Here is a 14,802-nt window from a genome sequence, read left to right as displayed (position 1 = left end):
GTACATATTCTTTATCCCCTTACACTTGTGTCTATAAGGTAGTAGTTTTGGAATTGTTAGCTAGATTCCTTGTTGGTTATTACTGCATTGTCGGAACTAGAAGCACAAGCATTTCGCTACACTCGCATTAACATCTGCTAACCATGTGTATGTGACAAATAACATTTTATTTGATTTAACAGAACATGGCCAAGATGTTCAAATGTTCATAAATGACCAGCATGGTCGAATAATAATAAGGCAGAACAGTTGAAACTGGAGCAGCAGCACGGCCAGGTGGACTGGAGACAGCAAGGAGTCATCATGTCAGGTAGTCCTGGGGCATGGTCCTAGGGCTCAGGTCCTCCTAGAGAGAAAGAAGGAGAGAATTAGAGAGAGCACACTTAACTTCACACAGGACACCGAATAGGACAGGAGAAGTACTCCAGATATAACAAACTGACCCTAGCCCCCCGACACAAACTACTGCAGCATAAATACTGGAGGCTGAGACAGGAGGGGTCAGGAGACACTGTGGCCCCATCCGAGGACACCCCCGGACAGGGCCAAACAGGAAGGATATAACCCCACCCACTTTGCCAAAGCACAGCCCCCACACCACTAGAGGGATATCTTCAACCACCAACTTACCATCCTGAGACAAGGCTGAGTATAGCCCACAAAGATATCCGCCACCATTGTTCCTGTACCCAAGAAAACAAAGATAACCGAACTAAATTACTATCGCCCCGTAACACTCACTTCTGTCATCATGGAGTGCTTTGAGAGGCTATTTAAGGATCATATCACCTCTACCTTACCTGACACCCTAGACCCACTTTAATTTGCTTACCTCCCCAATAGATCCACAGACGATGCAATGCACACTGCCCTATCCCATCTGGACTGCACACTGCAATATCGCACTGCACACTGCCCTATCCCATCTGGACAAGAGGAATACCTATGTAAGAATGCTGTTCACTGATTTTAGCTCAGCATTCAACACCATAGTACCCTCCAAGCTCATCATTAAGTTTGGGGCCCTGGGTCCGAACCCCGCCTTGTGCAACTGGGTCTTGGACTTTCTGACGGGCCGCCGCCAGGTGGTGAAAGTAGGAAACAAAGCCTCCACTTCACTGATCCTCAACACTGGGGCCCCACAAGGGTGCGTGCTCAGCCCCCTCCTGTACTTCCTGTTCACCCATGACTGCGTCGCCATGCATGCATCCAACTCAATCATCAAGTTTGCAGATGACACAAAAGTAGTAGGCCTGATTACCAACAATGACGAGACAGCCCTCAGGGAGGAGGTGAGGGCCCTGGGTGTGTAGTCCCAGGAAAATAACCTCTCACTCAATGTCAACAAAACAAAGGAGCTGATTGTGGACTTCAGGAAACAGTAGAGGGAGCACCCCCCCATCAACATTGTCAGGACCGCAGTGGAGAAGGTAGAAGACTTCAAATTCCTCGGCGTACGCATTACTGACAAACTGAAATGATCCACCCACACAAACAGTCTGGTGAAGAAGGTGCAACAGCGCCTCTTCAACCTCAGGAGGCTGAAGAAATTTGGCTTGAAACTTAAAACCCTCACAAACTTTTACAGATGCACAATTGAGAGCATCCTGTCGGGCTGTATCCTCGCCTGGTACAGCAACTGCACCTCCCGCAACCGCAGAGCTCTCCAGAGGGTGATGCGGTCTGCCCAACAAACTACAGATGGAAAACTACCTGCCCTCCAGGACACCTACAGCATCCGATGTCACAGGAAGGCCAAGAAGATCAAAGACAACAACCACCCGAGCCACTGCCTATCATCTAGAAGGCGAGGTCAGTACAGGTGCATCAAAACTGGGACCGAGAGACTGAAAAACAGCTTCTATCTCAAGGCCATCAGACTGTTAAATAGCTATCACTAGCACATTAGAGGCTGCTGCCCTATATACATAGACTTGAAATAATTGGCCACTTTAATAATGGAACACTAGTCACTTTAATAATGTTTACATATTTTGCAATACCCATCTCATATGTAGATACTGTATACTATTATATTGTACTTTATCTTAGTCTATTAGTCTATGATGACATTGCTCATCCAAATATTTATATATTGTTATTTCCATTCCTTTACTTATATTTGTGTCTATTGAGTGTATTGTTGTGAAATTGTTAGATATTAGTTGTTAGATATTACTGCACTGTTGGAGCTAGAAACATAGCATTTCGCTACACCCGCAATAACATCTGCTAAACACGTGTATGTGACCAATCAAATTTGATTTGATTTGAATATATTCAACGTATAGGCTACAATATGCGAAACTCATGCTTGGTAATAAATACATGTTTACACGACTTGCATCCTTGGCACAAAGTTATATTATATTCTACTCAATCCATAGGTTTTATTGATACCATTCAGTGTCTTGAAGTCAATACAACTAGCTATGATAGCTGAGGTTCATGGCTAGGTTCATTGCTAGCTAGCTAATATTGACATTATAATATTGACATGTAACAGTCATTTTTTGAAATATCTTTGCGATGAATGATTAACTGGTGGAAGTAATTAAAACCACTGTTCTAAACTAATATTTATACCAAACATTTTAAACTGTCCATACACATATTGACTACATAGTTAGCTACACATTCCTAGGCATACAAGGCCTTTTATCCTGCACTACACAATAAGCAAGAGTTAGCTAGCTACGTTACTTCAGCAAATATCAGCAAGGCAGGCTTACAAAATTGTACATTCAATTTTGCAGTAAATGCTTTCACTGGCTAGATTCTTTACATCCACTATTTCACAAGACGACTGCCTGGTTTGATGGTTTTCTCAGGAGTCCCTAAAACATTAAACAACACGAATTACAATGGCATATTCATGTCAAAACGCCCATAGGGCAAGCTAGCTAATGTTAGCTAGTCAGCTAGCTTGCTGAATAGCAATTTTTGTAAATTAACTACTACAAAAAATATGCATAATCGTTTGTCTCTCCATGAACTAACATATTCATCTCAACTGTACAAGTTGTATAATTACTTACATTTGCTTCAATCCTAGTATATTTGTCAGCCATCTTTGCTGAAGAAAGTCTCCAGTGTTGGGTAGCAGAGCGTCAGATTAATCATGGGAACCACTCAATATGATTGGTCAACGCCCAGTTGCTTGTTATTTGAAAAAAATAGGGAAATGCTGTTTTTCACCGCCTCCCACTCCACTTTCGCACAGCTCAACGGTCCCCCGCCCACTATGCTCCTCACCACTTCCTTCCATTGAAAATGAATGGAAAGCAGTGCTTCACCGCGAGGTGCCACCCACTAGTGTACATGGGCCATTAGTCAGCTGATGAGCCAGGTCTCGCTCTTGATAAAGATCTTCTCAAGAGGTCTTGTTCTCCACTCTGTCTGCTGCTAAATTCTGCTCTGAGCAACTCTTTCCCTTATCCCAGCTCTGATGCACCTCAGCTCACCACTATCTCTGCCCCACAGGGCTCAGGCAAGCAGCCACACAGGGAATCCACATTCACAGGTTGGCTACCAAATAAACCCTCTAACTGAATGATTAAATTGATGACAGATTACGGACAAATGTTTCTATTATATTATATATTGTATGTGGGCCTTATACTTCATTATAAATAAATTTATATTTTAATTATAGATGGAGCTTTTAAAAAACGTAATTATGTTTCAAAACAATCAGAAATGCCAACCAATACTTTTCCGTTTTATAAAAATATAATTATAGAGATGTATTGCATTGGTATTTTAGGTAAGCATAATATAAATATAAATACTTAACATACAATGCAATAGGCTATAGCTTTATCATGAAATATGTTAATATGTTAATAATACCTCAAGTCTAGAAGTGAATGGGCAAATTTGGTGCATTCACTGATAGTTATCTAAACTGCAATTCAGTTTGCACAAGTGGTGCTACTATCTCCCTCCTATCGATGGCTGACAAGGTTAGATTGGAATCTGTTTTCCTATTTGATTCAAAGTTAAGAGGAAAAAATACACTTTGTCTACCAGCTCGTTCCCCTTTACCCAAGGTCAATGACAGGACTGACTCCTCGGCCTTGTCGCGTGTGTCATTGTTCAGCGGCTTTGTCGACAGAACAATAACCGAATTAAGGTTGTGGAACAATTTAAATAGCTGAGCTCATGCCAGGTCATATGTCAGGCAATATGTCAATATAGTATATCTTCAACAATGGTGTAATATATAAAACAATTTTAAAAATAGGAAAAAGCTATTTTACAACCAGTGAGGAAAAGTGTGTGTTCGCAGGGAGTTTAGGATAGAGAAAACAAATTCTAATTTGTTTAAGGGTAAAAGTAGACCTACAGGATATGAGCCCCCCCCAAAACAAGACCAAGTCTGTCAGAGCAATATGATAAATTTAGCGAAATATAAGCTAAACAAAACGAATTAGGTAAACAATAAATGTATTATAGTAGACCAACACACATAGGCCTAGTTAGAATAAAACTATGTTTTAAAGTACAGTAGGCTATAGGCATACACTTCGATTTGCCTGTAGGCCTTTGTTGATTTTTTCCACAATTAACATTATATATTTTTTTTAAACCTTTGTTTAGCTAGGCAAGTCAGTTAAGAACTAATTCTTATTTACAAGGGCCATACCCTGGATTGCCCTGCAGCCAGGATTCGAATCAGGTACTGCAGTGACGCCTCTTGCACTGAGATGCGATGTCTTAGACCACTGTGCCTTGCCATTGCATAGCCCAACTTAAACGTATTCACATATCCAGGTAAACAAACAAAGTCCGGTGGTTGTTTTGAAATAGTTTCTCACCATGCTCCTGAAAGTGTCCTTGTTGGAAAGGTCCCTCTATATTTTCCATGAGGTTCATGTCAACCACATGGTTGTTTGACATTTGCGTGGCACTTGGAATGGATTGCATACTCGGATAATTGCAATATGAGTTATAACCATATCCATATAGAGGGTTAAAGAGCCAATTGTCACATTGTATGACGCTGAATGAGATCCTCCCATGCACGGTTTGCCACCCCGAACCAACACAGGGACTGCCACTTGTGGTGGAGGCAGCAGTGGCGATTTTAGCATGTAAATCTTGGTGGGGCAAAATCAAAATAAATACAAAATAATACAAAATAATAATAATAATTATGCATGCCAGCAAAGCCACTACACAACACTAAACAATACATGAATTGTACTATAACGGTGACAAACGGTGCCCACAAACTGTTAGGGCCTACATAAAGCTGTCTCAACAGCAGAGTCCCAACAGCAGTCCCAACTCCTTACCACTGCTACACCTGGCTATCAGCGGTGTCAAGCCTTGTCTGGCAGCGAAACAGTTCATTAAGCCTCATTTACTGCCTTTTTTTAAAACATAGTGATATGGCTGACTTGTTTAAAAAAAAAAGTGGTGTCTACTGACAATTGAGATGTACAAATTATGGCATAAGGGAAAGATGAGTGGATAAGAGGCAATCCATAATTCCGAGACATTAATGAGTGAGCCTGGATGGACGTTGTCAACGTAACTATTTGTTCAGCACTTTTAAAATGTACAGCGGCAGAATTCAGAACATGGGTTGATCTTACATTATTCTCCCTGTACACCAAGTCAGGACCGTAGGATAAATAACGGGGCCATATAAGCAGACAATTAAAGCTCTTACAATATTCAATGATTACATTTCTCTAAAACAGGCTATAGGCTACATGTGCACGTACACCTCAAAGTCAGAACAGTAGGCAAAAGAGGGGAAAAGGAACTAAATTATTAGCTTGAGGCACATGGGCTAGTAACAGCTTACTACACGACATACACTTAGAATTACCTTCTTAGCTACAGTATATATATATATACCTCCCTGGCATATGCTATCATTTATGCAGCAGCATACAAGACATTTTTGGACTCACCTTGTGCTGTGCTCACTTCCTTCCAAACCACTCATTGTTGAATTAGCTTTTTCCAACTTGTTGTATAATGTTGTCCAATGGCCGATGAATGTTGTTCAATGGCCGACGAGCACCGATACGTTTCATCTATAATTTCTCTTCATTATTTATCTTCAAATAAAAAATGTTACATTTTGTTTCACCTTTATTTACCCAGGTAGGCCAGTTGAGAACAAGTTCTCATTTACAACTGCAACCTGACCAAGATAAAGCAAAGCAGTACGACTAAAAACAACAACACAGAGTTACACATAAACAAAAGTACAGTCAATAACACAAAATAAAAGAAAAATAGAATCTATGTACAGTGTGTGCAAATGTAGAAAAGTAGGGATGTAGGCAATAAATAGGCCATAGAGGCAAAAATAATTACAACTTAGCATTAAGTGATAGATGTGCAGATGATGATGTGCTAGCAGAGATACTGTTGTGCAAAAGAGCAAAAGGGTAAGTAATAATATGGGGATGAGTTAGTCGGGTGTGCTATTTACAGATTGGCTGTGTACAGGTACAGTGATCGATAAGCTGCTGTGACAGCTGATGCTTAAAGTTAGAGAGGGAGATATAAGACTCCAGCTTCAGAGATTTTTGCAATTTGTTCCAATCATTGGCAGGAGAGAACTGGAAGGAAAGGAAGAGTTGGCTTTGGGGATGACCAGTGCAATATACCTGCTGGAGCGCGTGCTACGGGTGGGTCTTGCTATGGTGACCAGTGAGCTGAGATAAGGCGGGGCTTTACCTAGCAAAGACTTTTACCAATCCTGGTCCTGGGACATCAAGACTTATAGATTACCTGGAGCCAGTGGGTTTGGCGACGGATATGTAGTGAGGGCCAGCCAACGAGAGCATACAGATCGCAGTGGTGGGTAGTATATGGGGCTTTGGTGACAAAACAGATGGCACTGTGATAGACTACACCCAGTTTGCTGAGTAGAGTGTTGGAGGCTATTTTGTAAATTACATCACCGAAGTCAAGGATCGGTAGGATAGTCAGTTTTACAAGGGTATGTTTGGCAGCATGAGTGAAGGAGGCTTTGCTGCGAAATAGGAAGCTGATTCTAGATTTAATTTTGGATTGGAGATGCTTAATGTGAGATAGGAAAGATAGTTTACAGTCTAACCAGACACCTAGGTATTTGTAGTTGTCCACATATTCAAGTTCAGAACCGTCCAGAGTAGTGATGCTAGTTGGGCGGGAGGGTGCAGGCAGCAATCGGTTGAGGAGCATGCACTTAGTTTTACTGGCATTTAAAGGCAGTTGGAGGCCACAGAAGGAGTCTTGTATGGCGTTGAAGCTCGTTTGAAGGTTTGTTAGCATAGTGTCCAAAGAAGGGCCAGATATATACAGAATGGTGTCGTCTGCGTAGAGGTGGATCAGAGAATCACCAGCAGCAAGAGCGACATCATTGACATATACAGAGAAAACAGTCAGCCCGAGAATTGAGCTCTGTGGCACCCCAATAGAGACTGCCAGAGGTCCGGACAACAGGCCCTCCAATTTGACACAATGAACTCTATCTGAGAAGTAGTTGGTGAACCAGGCGAGGCAGTCATTTGAGAAGCCTATGATATTGAGTCTGCTGATAAAAATGCGGTGATTAACAGAGTCGAAAGCCTTGGCCAGGTCGATGAAGACAGCTACACAGTACTGTCTTTTATCGATGGCGGTTATGATATCGTTTAGGACCTTGAGCGTGGCTGAGGTGCACCCATGACCAGCTCGGAAACCGGATTTCATAGTGGAGAAGGTACGGTGGGAATCGAAATGGTCGATGATCTGTTTATTACCTTGGCTTTTGAAGATTTTAGAAAGGCAGGGCAGGATAGATATAGGTCTATAACAGTTTGGGACTAGGGTGTCTCCCCCTTTGAAGAGGGGGATGATCGCGGCAGCTTTACAATCTTTGGAGATCTCAGACCATACGAAAGAGAGGTTGAATATGCTAGTAATATGGGTTGCTACAATTTCGGTAGATAATTTTAGAAAGAGGGTCCAGATTGTCTAGCCCAGCTGATTTGTAGGGATCCAGATTTTGCAACCCTTTCAGAACATCAGCTGTTTGAATTTGGGTGAAGGAGAAGTGGCGGGGTTTGGGTTAGTTGCTGCAAGGGGTGCTGATGTGTTGGCTGGGGTAGGGGTATCCAGGTGGAAAACATGGCCAGCCGTGGAAAATGATTATTGAAATGATCGATTATCGTATATTTATCGGTGGTGACAGTGTTTTCTATCCTCAGTGCAGTGGGCAGCTGGGAGGAGGTGCTCTTATTCTCCATGGACTTTACAGTGTCCCAAAACTTTTTGGAATTACGGATTGCCTCTTATCCACTTGTCGTCCCTTTATGCCACAGTTTGTACATCTCAATTGTCAGTAGAAACCACATTGTTTAACCTATGGCAAGTCAGCCATATCAGCTATGTTTTTTTTAAAGGCAGTAAATGAGGCTGAATGAACTGTTTCGCTGCCAGACAAGGCTCCGCTATCAGTAGATTGTCGACTTGATTCATGATGATGACTGCTAGCTATGATTTTGAAAGTATGAGGTTGACCTGATCAGTCCAATCAAAGCTACTGTACATATAACGTGATTTGACATCATTTTATCTGTGGCCAATGACCTTGAGCCTTCTTGGATGGACACTTCTAATGTATCTCTGTGTCAGCACCCAAAGGTCTAGAATTTTCGAGGTCTCCCCTTAGACTTCGTGGTGACGTAGTTTCCCAATGAGCAACAGAACACTGAGCCAATCATGTTGCAACGCTCCGTATTTTCTGCTGGCTTGCCCCACTACCACAGAAAGCACTGAGCTGGGCCGAAAACACCTGCATTTTGGAGCTGCCTTACTCAAGAAAACAAAAAAGAGACCATGGTTGCATGCGGCTTTATTATCTCAATGATATATATGTTATTGTATTGTTTATAATCTTGTTTGTAATTCTTGTATTGTTTGTAATGTTCCAATGTCACGACTCCCGCCGAAGTTGGCTCCCCTGCCTGTTCGGGCGGTGCTTGGCGGTCGTCGTCACCGGCCTACTAGCCGCCACCGATCCCTTTTCCTTTTCTGTTAGTTTAGTCTTATTAGTTGCACCTGTTCCTATTTGTGTTTTCTTGATTTGCTCGCCTATTTAAATCAAATCAAATCAAATCAAATTTATTTATATAGCCCTTCGTACATCAGCTGATATCTCAAAGTGCTGTACAGAAACCCAGCCTAAAACCCCAAACAGCAAGCAATGCAGGTGTAGAAGCACCTGAGAGCTTGTGAAGCCCGCTCTTGTTTGTGCGGGATTATTTTGCGTTCACGTTTTGTGTTGGAGGTGTTGCTGTGCTCCGGACCGTCTTACCCTGTGTTTTGTGTTGGAGGTGTTGCTGTGCTCCGGACCGTGTTACCCTGTGCTTTGTGTTGGAGGTGTTGCTGTGCTCCGGACCGTGTTACCCTGTGTTTTGAGTTGGAGGTGTTGCTGTGCTCCGGACCGTGTTACCCTGTGTTTTGGGTTGGAGGTGTTGCTGTACTCTGGACCGTGTTACCCTGTGTTTTGTGTTGGAGGTGTTGCTGTGCTCCGGACCGTGTTACCCTGTGTTTTGTGTTGGAGGTGTTGCTGTGCTCCGGACCGTGTTACCCTGTGTTTTGTGTTGCTGTGCTCCGGACCATGTTACCCTGTGTTTTGTGTTGGAGGTGTTGCTGTTCTCCGGACCGTGTTACCCTGTGTTTTGTGTTGGAGGTGTTGCTGTGCTCCGGACCGTGTTACCCTGTGTTTTGTGTTGGAGGTGTTGCTGTGCTCCGGACCGTGTTACCCTGTGTTTTGTGTTGGAGGTGTTGCTGTGCTCCGGACCGTGTTACCCTGTGTTTTGGGTTGGAGGTGTTGCTGTGCTCCGGACCGTGTTACCCTGTGTTTTGGGTTGGAGGTGTTGCTGTGCTCCGGACCGTGTTACCCTGTGTTTTGGGTTGGAGGTGTTGCTGTGCTCCGGACCGTGTTACCCTGTGTTTTGTGTTGGAGGTGTTGCTGTGCTCCGGACCGTGTTACCCTGTGTTTTGGGTTGGTCAGTGTTTCCCGCCCAGTGTTTGAGCATGAACATTTTGTGCTGGAATAAATTGCCATTTTTCCTTGAACCCTCTGCTCTCTGCACCTGATTCTGATTCCTACCTCCCACTCCTAGTCTTCTGTGACAGCCAATGCCAAAATAACATGCAAAACAGGTAAGCCACCCCCCCCCCCCCAAAAAAAAAAATTGATATTTTATTTATAATTTTTTTGCTAAAAATGTGGGGCTCAAAACAGGTGCTGCCCCACCTGCCCTGAATAATGGGTCGCCACTGTGAGGTGGGTATCCAGCCGATTCCAGAGACTTGTCTTTTCCGCTTGCACTTATACCTCCTGTTTTGAAATAAGATTTTGACTTGAGTGGAAGCAAGCTTAAGATCATTGGCGAGGTGGTCCCGCTCTGGTGCAGAAATGTACCTCCGCTGTTCGAAACGTTGTTCCAGCTCAAAAACCTGTGTTTGAGAAACAGCACCCGTGGCATTCTGCGCAATCTTCGTCTGAAAAGGTATTGTCCTTTTTCCCATCACAACTCAACGAAACGTCGTCAAGCAATAATAGGAAATAGCACTGTTACACCCATACCTTCATTGGAAAACTTCCAAGTCAAAAACATAGGCATAGGCCTACTTCAATTGAAATTGCTTCATGCACTCTATTAGGCTATACAAAAACAGATGATGCATAGGCCTACAGTTCTCAATGTCACCATATACAGTATGAAGCTCAGATGAATTTAAATGTGGTCAGAAGGTAAATTATTTTGAACTGACGAAGATCCTTGTGGACTGAAATGTTGTCAATAAAGATGCTAAATGGGAGCATATTCAGTGTGAGGGTCTCGATTTGTTATTTTTCAAGTCTACTTTATTAGCCCAGCCCCTACGTTTTTTCAGGATGTACATACGACCACAAAGTTTTCTATAGAAGGTAAATGAATTTCCCTTTACTAGGCTTTATTTTCTCCTAAAGGTATAGCCTCGGGTTCGTCATTGCCATGAACTTATGTTTGGATAATAATGTACAAATGGAATTAGGTTTGGCTATAATTTAGCAACAGGAGGCAGGGTTAGGGCCAATAACATCAATAGCCTAATTCGGGGTTGTTTCAAAATGATTGGTTTCAATTATTTAAAATACATTTGCATTTCAATACAGTTCTCAAATTGACTTAGCGTCATAGTCCAATCGGATTACCGTTTTAGCTATGGTTTTAACTTACTTGGGTGCTCATTTGTCTCCTTCTCAGCCGCTGAAATACAACTGCCCCTCAGCATATCAATGTCCAAACTCTAGCTGCATTTCATCTGTGATCGCCCGAGAAGCACGATTTATCCTGGCTGTCAAGTAAATTGAGGCTCCGAAGCACAATATGCGCTGCAGAGACACCCGCGTGTCTTGATCTGGATTAAATAATTATTGGCGAGTAAAAACATGGTGGTGTTGTTGTAGTTTCTCCAGCTATAGAATATCCTTCACCGAGAATGGTGTTAAAGTCACTGGACTGGGAAGCATCACTAGTTTATACAGAGGTAGTATTTGTAAAACAGGTTAAAGTATAGGCTAATGGCATTGATTCAAAGTGGTCAAATCAATCATACAACAGATATGATCAATGTTGTCCAAATGTTCTTCAATAGGAATGTAATAATTCCTTAGATCTAGGTGAGTTGAGAAGCACTGTCTGAGTCATTGTGAAAGTCAACCTGGTCTCACAGCCTACCTTTCAGCACCTTTCTCATGCACTTTAACCACAAATTTTTATCATACACAATGACACGAGACATCTCACTTCATCTGGGTAAAGTGTGAAAGAATGGGGGTGGGGTGCCAGTATGAGGAGTTATTAGGCCTATACTTTTTTGTTGGTATTGAGGATGATGATGATGGTGAAGAAGGTTTGGCTGTTCTGATATGTACATTATAACTGAGCAGTGGTGGAAAAAGTACCCAATTGTCGTACTTGAGTAAAAGTAACAATACCTTAATAGAAAATGACTCAAGTAAAACTGAAAGTCACCCAGTAAAATCCTACTTGAGTAAAAGTCTAAAAAGTATTTGCTTTTAAAAACATTTAAGTATCAAAAGTAAACGTTATTGCTAAAATATACTTTAGTATCAAAAGTAAAAGTATGAATAATTTCAAATTCCTTATATTAAGCAAACCAGATGGCATTATTTCCTTGTTTTTTTATTATTTATGGATAGCCACTGGCACACTCCAACACTCAGGCATCATTCACAAATGAAGCATGTGTTTAGTGAAATCAGAGGCAGTGGGATTACCAGGGATATTCTCTTGATAAGTGTGTGAATTAGACCATTTTCCTGTCCTGCTAAACATTCAGAATGTAACAAGTACTTTTGGGTGTCAGGGAAAATGTATGGAGTAAAAAGTACATAATTTTCTTCAGAAATGTAGAGAAGTAAAACTAAAAGTAGTCGAAAATATGAATAGTAAAGTAAAGTACAGATACCCCCCCAAAAAAACTTAAGTAGTACTTTCAAGTATTTTTACACCACTGCAACTGGGATCATTGCAGAATAGTTTATATAGGTTGATTGTTTTTTTTTTTTTTTTGGGGGGGGGGGGGGGGTTAGGATTTGAATCAGATATGGTACTACTAGCAGCATCAGCAAAAAAAAATGTATTTTTTACTTTAGTATATTTAGTAAATATTTTCTTAGCTCTATTTCATGAACTGCATTGTTGGTTAAGGGCTCGTAAGTAAGCATTTGGTATGTGACGAATAACATTTGATTAGATTTTGATTTGAAATTCAACTCTCAACTGCGAGAACTATAACGAGACAGGCTGTATGTTGGCTGTATGTTGTTCAGGTCTTGGTTGAGTGATCTTGCCCACCAAGGTGGATGTTGCCCAAGTTTGCAAGGATGCTGACTTCCAACGACCTATTAGTATGCTTAGGCCACAACAAACAACAACATAACACCTGTGGTGCTTTTCCATTGAGACTTACCCCTACACCAGTGGGTCGTCAGTATTTTATGTTAATGTTAGCTCTAGTGTTATTGTGTTTCCATCGGGAGTGTGAAACTAAAGACTTGTGATGAGAAGAATCAACAACCTATGTATCATTCAAGTCTGTTGCTTTGTGAGAAGGATTTAAAGTTCACAGTTAGCCAGTGTTATGTAAATGATCACTGAAAAGTACCCAGTGCCTTGCCTTGGCTCTACATTAGAGCAGGTCTGTCAGAGCCATGGCGTGAGACACGGGTGCCGGCCCGCATAGATGGAAACAGAAAAGTCTAAGCGTTTTGGGTTAAACACTGGGGTAAATCGTCATTGGAAATGCGCCACTGATGCTGTGGAAGTGGAGAGGCCACAGCACCAGCCTACAATGCTTGGCTGATGCTGTGACGTGCTGGAAGAGAAAAGAGAGACCACGGTTTAACATGAGCTCTTCCACAGCCACAATGCAATAGACTGGTTAGGGTCTCAATTCCATTTCAATCTCATCTAATGCAGGGAATGAAACGTAATAATAAATAATAAATTGAGAGGCTTTTGCATATTTTAGCCTACTTCGTAAATGGGATATAGATTAGTTGACCCCAACGTCCAGAAGCTCTCCAATGCCTCCTAAAATGTTCTTAAATGAGGAAGGTCAGATATGATGAAGAGGTCCCAATGAAGAGCTGTGTTTTTCAGTCCTGGGGACTCAAAGGGTTGCACATTTTTGTTTTTCACTTAGCACTACACAGGTGATTCAAATGATCAACTCATCATCAAGCTTCAAGAGGTAATTATGTATTCATTTGTGATGCTATCCTTGATATGATCCTGCTGTTGTCATATGCTACACATGCCATGTATCTATCAATCAAGTGTTATCATGATTTGTCAGAAGAGATATTCTCCTTTAGTAATCCACAATGACCTGGTGATGTAAAAGTCTAATAATGACAATATCTTCCATACTCCTACATATACCTTGTAACTGCAGATTCCTTCAAAACGATTGCCTACAGTTATCGTTTAGGGCACTGCACGGTTGGGTGACCAGGGCCATCTGGGACTGCCTCGTGGGGGAATTCAGGCGTGTTTGAAGTGTGTCCTGCATAACTTCATGAGGATGGACATGAGGAACAGGAGAGGACCTGCAGCTCACCTCCATGTGCCATAGGAGAGGTCTGCTGCTCGGCAGGATGTTGCAAGGATGGGGTTCAACAACGCAGCATGGGAGGAAATCCATGTGCGGGACATCTTCACCTTAAATAAAGGTTAAATAAATAAATAATAATAATAAATAAATAAACCTCCTACTTCTTCGAAGAGGGTGCTGTTCCCTGGCAACACGATGGACTACGCTATGCACAACCAAAGGCTCTTTTGAGAGCCACCCACATTACAATAAGAGTATTCTTCTATTTACTTAGCTACATTACGTCAACTGCAGTTATTCAACTCACAGTTTTCTCCCTTTGATTTCTACTTCTCAGGTGAGGGTGCTCTTCAGGTAAGGGTGATGCATATACCTAAACAGGATATTTTAAGAGTCACCCATATTGAAAACATTTAGTGATAGGCTAATATTGTCACCCATCAGAGTATTCTCGATTTAATCTTGTCTTTACATTTACAAAAAAATATGAGTCACGTTCCTTTTTTATGTCTCTGTTTTAGTTTGGTCAGGGCATGAGTTGGGGTGGGCATTCTATGTTTTGATTTCTATGTTTGTATTTCTAGGTTTGGCCTGGTATGGTTCCCAATCAGAGGCAGCTGTCAGAGTGATTAGATTTCCCCTAATCTTCTCCCTAAATCTTCTAGGTTA

This window comes from Oncorhynchus kisutch, linkage group LG3 (genome assembly GCF_002021735.2).
Source record: "Oncorhynchus kisutch isolate 150728-3 linkage group LG3, Okis_V2, whole genome shotgun sequence".
Classification (NCBI taxonomy): Eukaryota; Metazoa; Chordata; class Actinopteri; order Salmoniformes; family Salmonidae; genus Oncorhynchus; species Oncorhynchus kisutch.
Note: the sequence above shows the minus strand (reverse complement) of the source record.